Source organism: Lithobates pipiens, unplaced genomic scaffold, assembly GCF_037356315.1.
Source record: "Lithobates pipiens isolate NorthernLeopardFrog02 unplaced genomic scaffold, aLitPip1_a1.2 Scaffold_16, whole genome shotgun sequence".
In the NCBI taxonomy this organism is placed as follows: domain Eukaryota; kingdom Metazoa; phylum Chordata; class Amphibia; order Anura; family Ranidae; genus Lithobates; species Lithobates pipiens.
This window is the reverse complement of record NW_027507748.1, coordinates 4,398,755-4,406,938: the sequence shown is the minus strand read 5'-3', so window position 1 is coordinate 4,406,938 and position 8,184 is coordinate 4,398,755.

Genomic DNA, 8,184 nt, shown 5'->3' with positions numbered 1-8,184 from the left:
TTATCAGGCATGGTAACACAGGCAAGCTGCAAGAGGGTTATCAGGCATGGTAACACAGGTAAGTGACTGGAGGAGTCTCAAGGCCTGTAACACAAGTGAGCTATTGGAGGAGTCTCAGGGATGGTAACATGGGTGAATGACTGGAGGAGTATTAAGTGCTAGTAACATAGGTGAGCAGCTGAAGGTATCCCATGGCTAATACCACAAGTGAGCAACTGGAGGAGTCTCAGGGCTGGTAACACAAGTGATGAATTGGAAGAGTCTCGGGATGATAACACAGGTCAATCACTGAAGGAGTCTTAAGTGGCAGTAACACGGGGGATCAGATGAAGGAATCTCAGAGCTGGTAACAAAGGTGAGCAGATGAAGGAATCTCAGGGCTGATAACATAGCTGAGCAGATGAAGGAATCTCAGGGATGGTGACACGGGTGAGCAGATGAAGGAATCTCAGGGCTGGTAATACGGGTGAGCAGATGAAGGAATCTCAGGGCTGGTAACATAGGTGAGCAGATGAAGGAATCTCAGGGCTAGTAACACGGGTGAGCAGATGACGGAATCTCGGGGCTAGTAACATGGGTGAGCAGATGATGGAATCTCAGGGCTGGTAACAGGGGTGAGCAGATGAAGGAATCTCAGGGCTGGTAACACAGGTGAGCAGATGAAGGAATCTCGGGGCTGGTAACACGGGTGAGCAGATGAAGCAATCTTGGGGCTGGTAACAGGGGTGAGCAGATGAAGGAATCTCTGGGCTGGTAACACAGGTGAGCAGATGAAGGAATCTCAGGGCTGGTAACATAGGTGATCAGATGAAGAAATCTCAGGGCTGGTAACACGGGTGAGCAGATGAAGGAATCTCAGGGCTGGTAACAGGGGTGAGCAGATGAAGGAATCTCAGGGCTGGTAACACGGGGGAGCAGATGAAGGAATCTCAGGGCTGGTAACACAGGTGAGCAGATGAAGGAACCTCGGAGCTGGTAACATAGGTGATCAGATGAAGAAATCTCAGGGCTAGTAAAACGGGTGAGCAGATGAAGGAATCTCAGGGCTGGTAACAGGGGTGAGCAGGTGAAGGAATCTCAGGGCTGGTAACACAGGTGAGCAGATGAAGGAATCTCAGGGCTGGTAACACGGGTGAGCAGATGAAGGAATCTCAGGGCTGGTAACAGGGGTGAGCAGATGAAGGAATCTCAGGGCTGGTAACACAGGTGAGCAGATGAAGGAATCTCGGGGCTGGTAACACGGGTGAACATATGAAGGAATCTCAGGGCTAGTAACACGGGTGAGCAGATGAAGGAATCTCAGGGCTGGTAACACGGGTGAGCAGATGAAGGAATCTCAGGGCTGGTAACAGGGGTGAGCAGATGAAGGAATCTCAGGGCTGGTAACACAGGTGAGCAGATGAAGGAATCTCAGGGCTGGTAACACAGATGAGCAGATGAAGAAAGCTGAGGGCTGGTAACACAGGTGATCAGATAAAGGAATCTCAGGGCTGGTAACACGGGTGAGCAGCTGGAGGAGTCTCAGGGCTGGTAACACAGGAGAGTGGCTGGAGGGGAGGGATACCCCACTTGAAGTGTGCTTCTCTGATAACAATTGGGGAGATGCACCCCACACTGGCTGGGTCTTCCATAAACAGTTGCATGCTATTGGGTTCCTGCCCAGCTGTCCCTACAAGGGCACTAGCAGTGTTGAAGTGAACATCTGGTGGCAGATCACATGCTCAGCCACCCTTGTCTCATCAGGTGGGGTCTCTCTGAGCCCCTGAGGGTGGGAAACAAGAAAATCGATCCCCCTCAGGTGTGTCCATGAGTCCAGGGGATTGTGGGGACCATTGGGATTGTGAGCCTGCCCCTGACCATGGCCAGTAGAGCGGTCCTCCATGATGGAGCAGATCCCCTCCGATCTCTAGAGGGCCAACCCAACTATCCAGTTATTGGTGGAGTCTGCTGGCTGGAGGCACAACGGACGTCATCTGTAGCAGGATTCCATACACCCCACAGCAGAGATCTCACCAATGGGGTCACTAGGAGATGGGGGGGGGGGGGGCTGTCAGAGGGGTTTAATGCTTCAACAGACCCTCAATTGTCAGTTATGGGCGGTGCTCCCTATCAACTGCCACCTTTTATGTGAGTTCCCCTCCCCCACCTCCTTCTCCAGGGAATAGAATTCTGTAGGAGATAAAAGGGGCAAATTAAAGCAGATAATGGGGCTCCCCCTGCACCCCCCTTTTCAGCCCCCCCCCCCTTTTCTCTCTGGCTGATGTTTCAATAAGAGAACAGAGAATCTGTGATTTCCCCTCCTCCCTGATCTGCACAGATCCCCCTCCCCCTCCCCGGGACCCCCAACCCGCCGCTGACAATGAAATATTTAAATATGAAAACACGAGCCGATTCCCTGATCTTATGGAGCTCTGAATGTATGAATAATGGAGTGTGCCGAGGGGAACACGTATGTAGACAACATGAACCTCCGGGGAGCGCACATGTACAACACACCATAACGCGCTCCGGTACATGTACACACCATAACACACTCCGGTACACGTGTACACACCATAACACGCTTCGGTACACGTGTACACACCATAACACGCTCCGGTACACGTGTACACACCATAACACGCTCTGGTACACGTGTACACACATAACATGCTCCGGTACACGTGTACACACCATAACACGCTCTGGTACACGTGTACACACATAACATGCTCCGTTAAACGTGTACACACCATAACACGCTCCAGTAAACGTGTACACACCATAAGATGCTCTGGTACAGATGTACACACCATAACACACTCCGGTACACGTGTACACACTATAACACACTACAGTACACATGTACACACCATAACGCGCTCCAGTACATGTGTACACATTATAACATGCTCCAGGACACATGTACACACCATAACACACTACGGTACACATGTACACACCATAACACGCTCCAGTACACTCCAGTACACACAATAACATGTGCCCGTACACATATACACACTATAACACACTCCGGTACACACCATAAGGCGCTCCAGTACATGTGTACACACCATAACGCGCCGATACACACCATAGCAAGCTCCAGTACACATGTACACACCATAACACATTCCGGTACATGTGTACACACTATAACACACTCCGTTACACACCATAACACACCCCGGTACACAGGATCACGCTACGGTACACATGTACACACAATAACACACTCCGGTACATGATGTGTACACACCATAACACACTCCGGTACACATGTATACACCATAACGCACTTCGGTACACATGTACACACATTAAACACGCTCCGGTACACATGTACACACCATAACAGCTCCGCTACACATGAACACACCATAACACACTCCGGTACACAGATACACACCATAACACGCTCCGGTACATGTGTACACACCATAACACGTGTGTGTACACACCATAACACGCGCCGGTACATGTGTACACACCATAAAACAGCTCCGCTGCACATGTACACACCATAACAGACTCCGGTACACATGTACAAACCATAACATGCTCTGGTACATGTGTACACACCATAACAGCTCCGGTACATGTGTACACATCATAACATGCTCCGGTACACACTTGTGCATCCGATTACACAGCGGTACACATGTGTGCAAAGGATAACACACTGGTACATATGTGTACAAAGGATCAAATTCCCATACACACGTGTAGAGAGGATAACACACATGTACACAGGACAAACTCGGGTACACAGAATCACACTCCGGTACACACATGTACACAGGATCACACATGATGTGAAAATGATGGTGACATCTTTGGCAGCCGGAACACATATTGCAATGTACATGACCCGGAACCTCTGTATGTGATCTCTGCAGGATGCGTGTTGTGATGTGTGTTGTGATGCGTGTTGTGATCTCTGCAGGATGCGTGTTGTGATGTGTGTTGTGATGCGTGTTGTGATGTTTGGAAGGTTAACTGAGAATTGTGTCTCTAAATAGTATAACACACCAGTACACAGAGATGTTTCCTGCACACGTGTGAACATGTTTGTGTTTCCGGACACAGTGTCATGTTTGTCCTCCTCTGAATGTTCTGTGACTTTAGCCGTACAATACCGTGTGATGGGATATAACCCAATATTATGAAGTGTGATGAGATACAATGTTATACAGTGCCTGGAAAAAGTATTCACACCCCTGGATATTCTCCACATTTTGTTACAACCAAAACCATAAATGTATTTTATTGGGATTTTATGTGATGGACCAACACAAAGTGTCACATAATTGTGAAGTGGAAGGAAAATGATAAATGATACAAATAAATATGTGAAAAGTGAGGGGGAGGGGCATTTGTATGGCGCCCCCCGGAGTCAATACTTTGTAGAACCCCCTTTCTCTACAAGTCTTTTTGGGGGTGTCTCTACCAGCTTTGCACATCTAGAGAGGACATTTCTGCCCATTCTTCTTCTTTGTAAAATATCTCAAGCTCTGTCAGATTGGATGGAGAGCGTCTGTGATCAGCAATTTTCAAGTCTTGCCACAGATTCTCAATGGGATTTAGGTCTGGGCTGTGACTGGGCCATTCTAACACATGAATATGCTTTGATGTAAACCATTCCATTGTAGCTCTGGCTGGATGTTTCGGGTCATTGTCCTGCTGGAAGGGGAACCTCCGCCCCGGTCTCAAGTCTTTTGCCGACTCTAACAGGTTTTCTTCTAAGATTGTCCTGTATTTGTCTCCATCCATCTTCCCATCAACTCTGACCAGCTTCCCTGTCCCTGCTGAAGAAAACCATCCCCACCACATGATGCTGCCACCACCATGTCTCACGGTGGGGATGGTGTGTTCGGGGGGATGGGCGGTGTTAGTTTTCCCCACACATAGTGTTTTACTTTTAGGCCATAAAGTAGAATTTTGGTCTCCTCTGACCAGATCACCTTCTTCCACATGTTTGCTGCCCCCTCCCCCACATGGCTTCTCACAAACTACAAACAGGACTTCTTATGACTTTCTTTCTCCAATGTCTTTCTTCTTGTCACTCTTCCATAAAGGGCAGATTTGTGGAGAGACGACTAATAGTTGTCCTGTGGACAGATTCTCCCCCCTGAGCTGTGGATCTCTGCAGCTCCTCCAGGGTTACCATGGACCTCTTGGCTCTTCTCTGATGAATGCTCTCCTTGCCCGGCCCGGTCAGTTTAGGTGGACGGCCATGTCTTGGTAGGTTTGCAGTTGTGCCGTTTCCATTTTCCGATGATGGATTGAACAGAGCTCCGTGAGATGTTCAACGCTTGGGAGATTTTTTTATAACCCAACCCTGCTTTATATTTCTCCACAACTTTATCCCCGACCTGCCTGGTGTGTTCCTTGGCCTTCATGGTGCTGTTTGTTCACTAAGGTTCTCTAACAAACCTCTGAGGGCTTCACAGAACATCTGCATTTATACTGAGATGAAATGACACACAGGTGGACTCTATTTACTAATTAGGTGACTTCTGAAGGCAATTGGTTCCACTAGATTTTAGTTAGGGGTATCGGAGTAAAGGGGGCTGAATACAAATGCCCCTCCCCCCCACACTTTTCACATATTTATTTGTATCATTTATCATTTTCCTTCCAATTCACAATTATGTGACACTTTGTGTCAGAGTCTAGGATGAGGCCGAAATGCTGAGAGGGCTCCCCTTGCGGCCGAGCGCAGCACAACCCTGAAGTTGGCACAGGGATGTAGTGCCCACAGTGGCACGGGTTGCCGGGTAGCAATAGTAGAGACCAGGTAGCAGATGGACAAGCCTGGATGGGCAACCGTGCTTAGGAGATCCGAGAATAGGCAGCGGAAGTCCAGAGAGTGGTCAAGACAGGCCGAGGTCGGGTTCAGGAAGCAGATCTGGAACGTCAGGTACAAGCCAAGAGTCGGAGCCAGGAAGACAACAGGAACGGGTCAGACAAGCCGGGTCGGTGCACAGAAGATCAGGTAACAGGAAGCACAGGTACAGGTTCTCAGGAGAGCTGACGATAATCCAGCAATGCAGGAGTGTCAGGCGAACGTTTAAATAGGGGAACTGGCCGGGTCACGCCGCGGGCGCGTCGGAGCGATCGTACGCCTACGTCTGGTACGTTGCGTATTCGTGGCATCACCGCGTAAGCCCGCCCGGTTAGACGTCGCGTCGGTCGTACGTCTAAAAACTACTTTGCGCTTGTGTAGGCGCCGACGCGCGTTAACACGAACGTGTCTCACAAAACTGCGGCTATTTCCCTGACACTTTGTGTTGGTCCATCACATAAAATACAAATAAAATACATTTACATTTTTGACTGTGGAAAATTTCAAGGGGTACAAATACTTTTTCAAGGCACTGTATTATGACGTACGATGTGATATGATGAGGAACGATGACGTGCAACAAGTTGTGATGAGGTCCAATGCTGTTCAATGTGATATTACGAGGTATGATATTGTACAATGGTGTATGGTGAGGTAAAATGATGTATGGTGAGATACGATGGTGTATGGTGAGATACGATGGTGTATGGTGAGGTGCGGTGGTGTATAGTGAGGTGCGATGGTGTATGGTGAGATGCGATGGTGTATGATATTGTACGATGGTGTATGGTGAGGTACGATGGTGTATGGTGCGGTACGATGGTGTATGGTGAGATGCGATGGTGTATGAAATTGTACGATGGTGTATGGTGAGGTACGATGGTGTATGGTGAGGTACGATGGTGTACGATGAGGTATGATGGTGTACGATGAGGTATGATGGTGTATGGTGATGTACGATGGTGTATGGTGAGGTACGATGGTGTATGGTGATGTACGTTGGTGTATGGTGAGATGCGATGGTGTATGATATTGTACGATGGTGTATGGTGAGGTACGATGGTGTATGGTGAGGTACGATGGTGTATGGTGATGTACGATGGGGTATGGTGAGGTGCGATGGTGTATGGTGAGGTGCGATGGTGTATGGTGAGGTACGATGGTGTATGATATTGTACGATGGTGTATGGTGAGGTACGATAGTGTATGGTGAGGTACGATGGTGTATGGTGAGGTACGATGGTGTATGATATTGTACGATGGTGTATGGTGAGGTACGATGGTGTATGATATTGTACGATGGTGTATGGTGAGATAGGATGGTGTATGATATTGTACGATGGTGTATGGTGAGGTACGATAGTGTATGGTGATGTACGATGGTGTATGGTGATGTACGATGGTGTATGGTGAGGTACGATGGTGTATGGTGATGTACGATGGTGTATGGTGAGGTACGATGGTGTATGGTGAGGTACGATGGTGTATGATATTGTACGATGGTGTATGGTGAGGTACGATGGTGTATGGTGAGGTACGATGGTGTATGGTGATGTACGATGGTGTATGGTGAGGTACGATGGTGTATGGTGAGGTACGATGGTGTATGGTGAGGTACGATGGTGTATGATATTGTACGATGGTGTATGGTGAGGTACGATGGTGTATGGTGAGGTACGATGGTGTATGGTGATGTACGATGGTGTATGGTGAGGTACGATGGTGTATGGTGATGTACGATGGTGTATGATATTGTACGATGGTGTATGGTGAGGTACGATGGTGTATGGTGAGGTACGATGGTGTATGGTGATGTACGATGGTGTATGGTGAGGTACGATGGTGTATGGTGAGGTACGATGGTGTATGGTGAGGTACGATGGTGTATGGTGAGGTACGATGGTGTATGGTGAGATACGATGGTGTATAGTGAGGTACGATGGTGTATGGTGATGTACGATGGTGTATGGTGATGTATGATGGTGTATGGTGAGCTACGATGATGTATGATATTGTACGATGGTGTATGGTGAGGTACGATGGTGTATGGTGAGGTACGATGGTGTATGGTGAGGTGCGATGGTGCATGGTGAGATGCGATGGTGTATGGTGAGGTACGATGGTGTATGGTGATGTACGATGGTGTATGGTGAGATACGATGGTGTATGGTGATGTACGATGGTGTATGGTGATGTACGATGGTGTATGGTGAGGTGCGATGGTGTATGGTGAGATGCGATGGTGTATGGTGAGATGCGATGGTGTATGATATTGTACGATGGTGTATGGTGAGGTACGATGGTGTATGGTGAGGTACGATGGTGTATGGTGAGGTACGATGGTGTATGGTGAG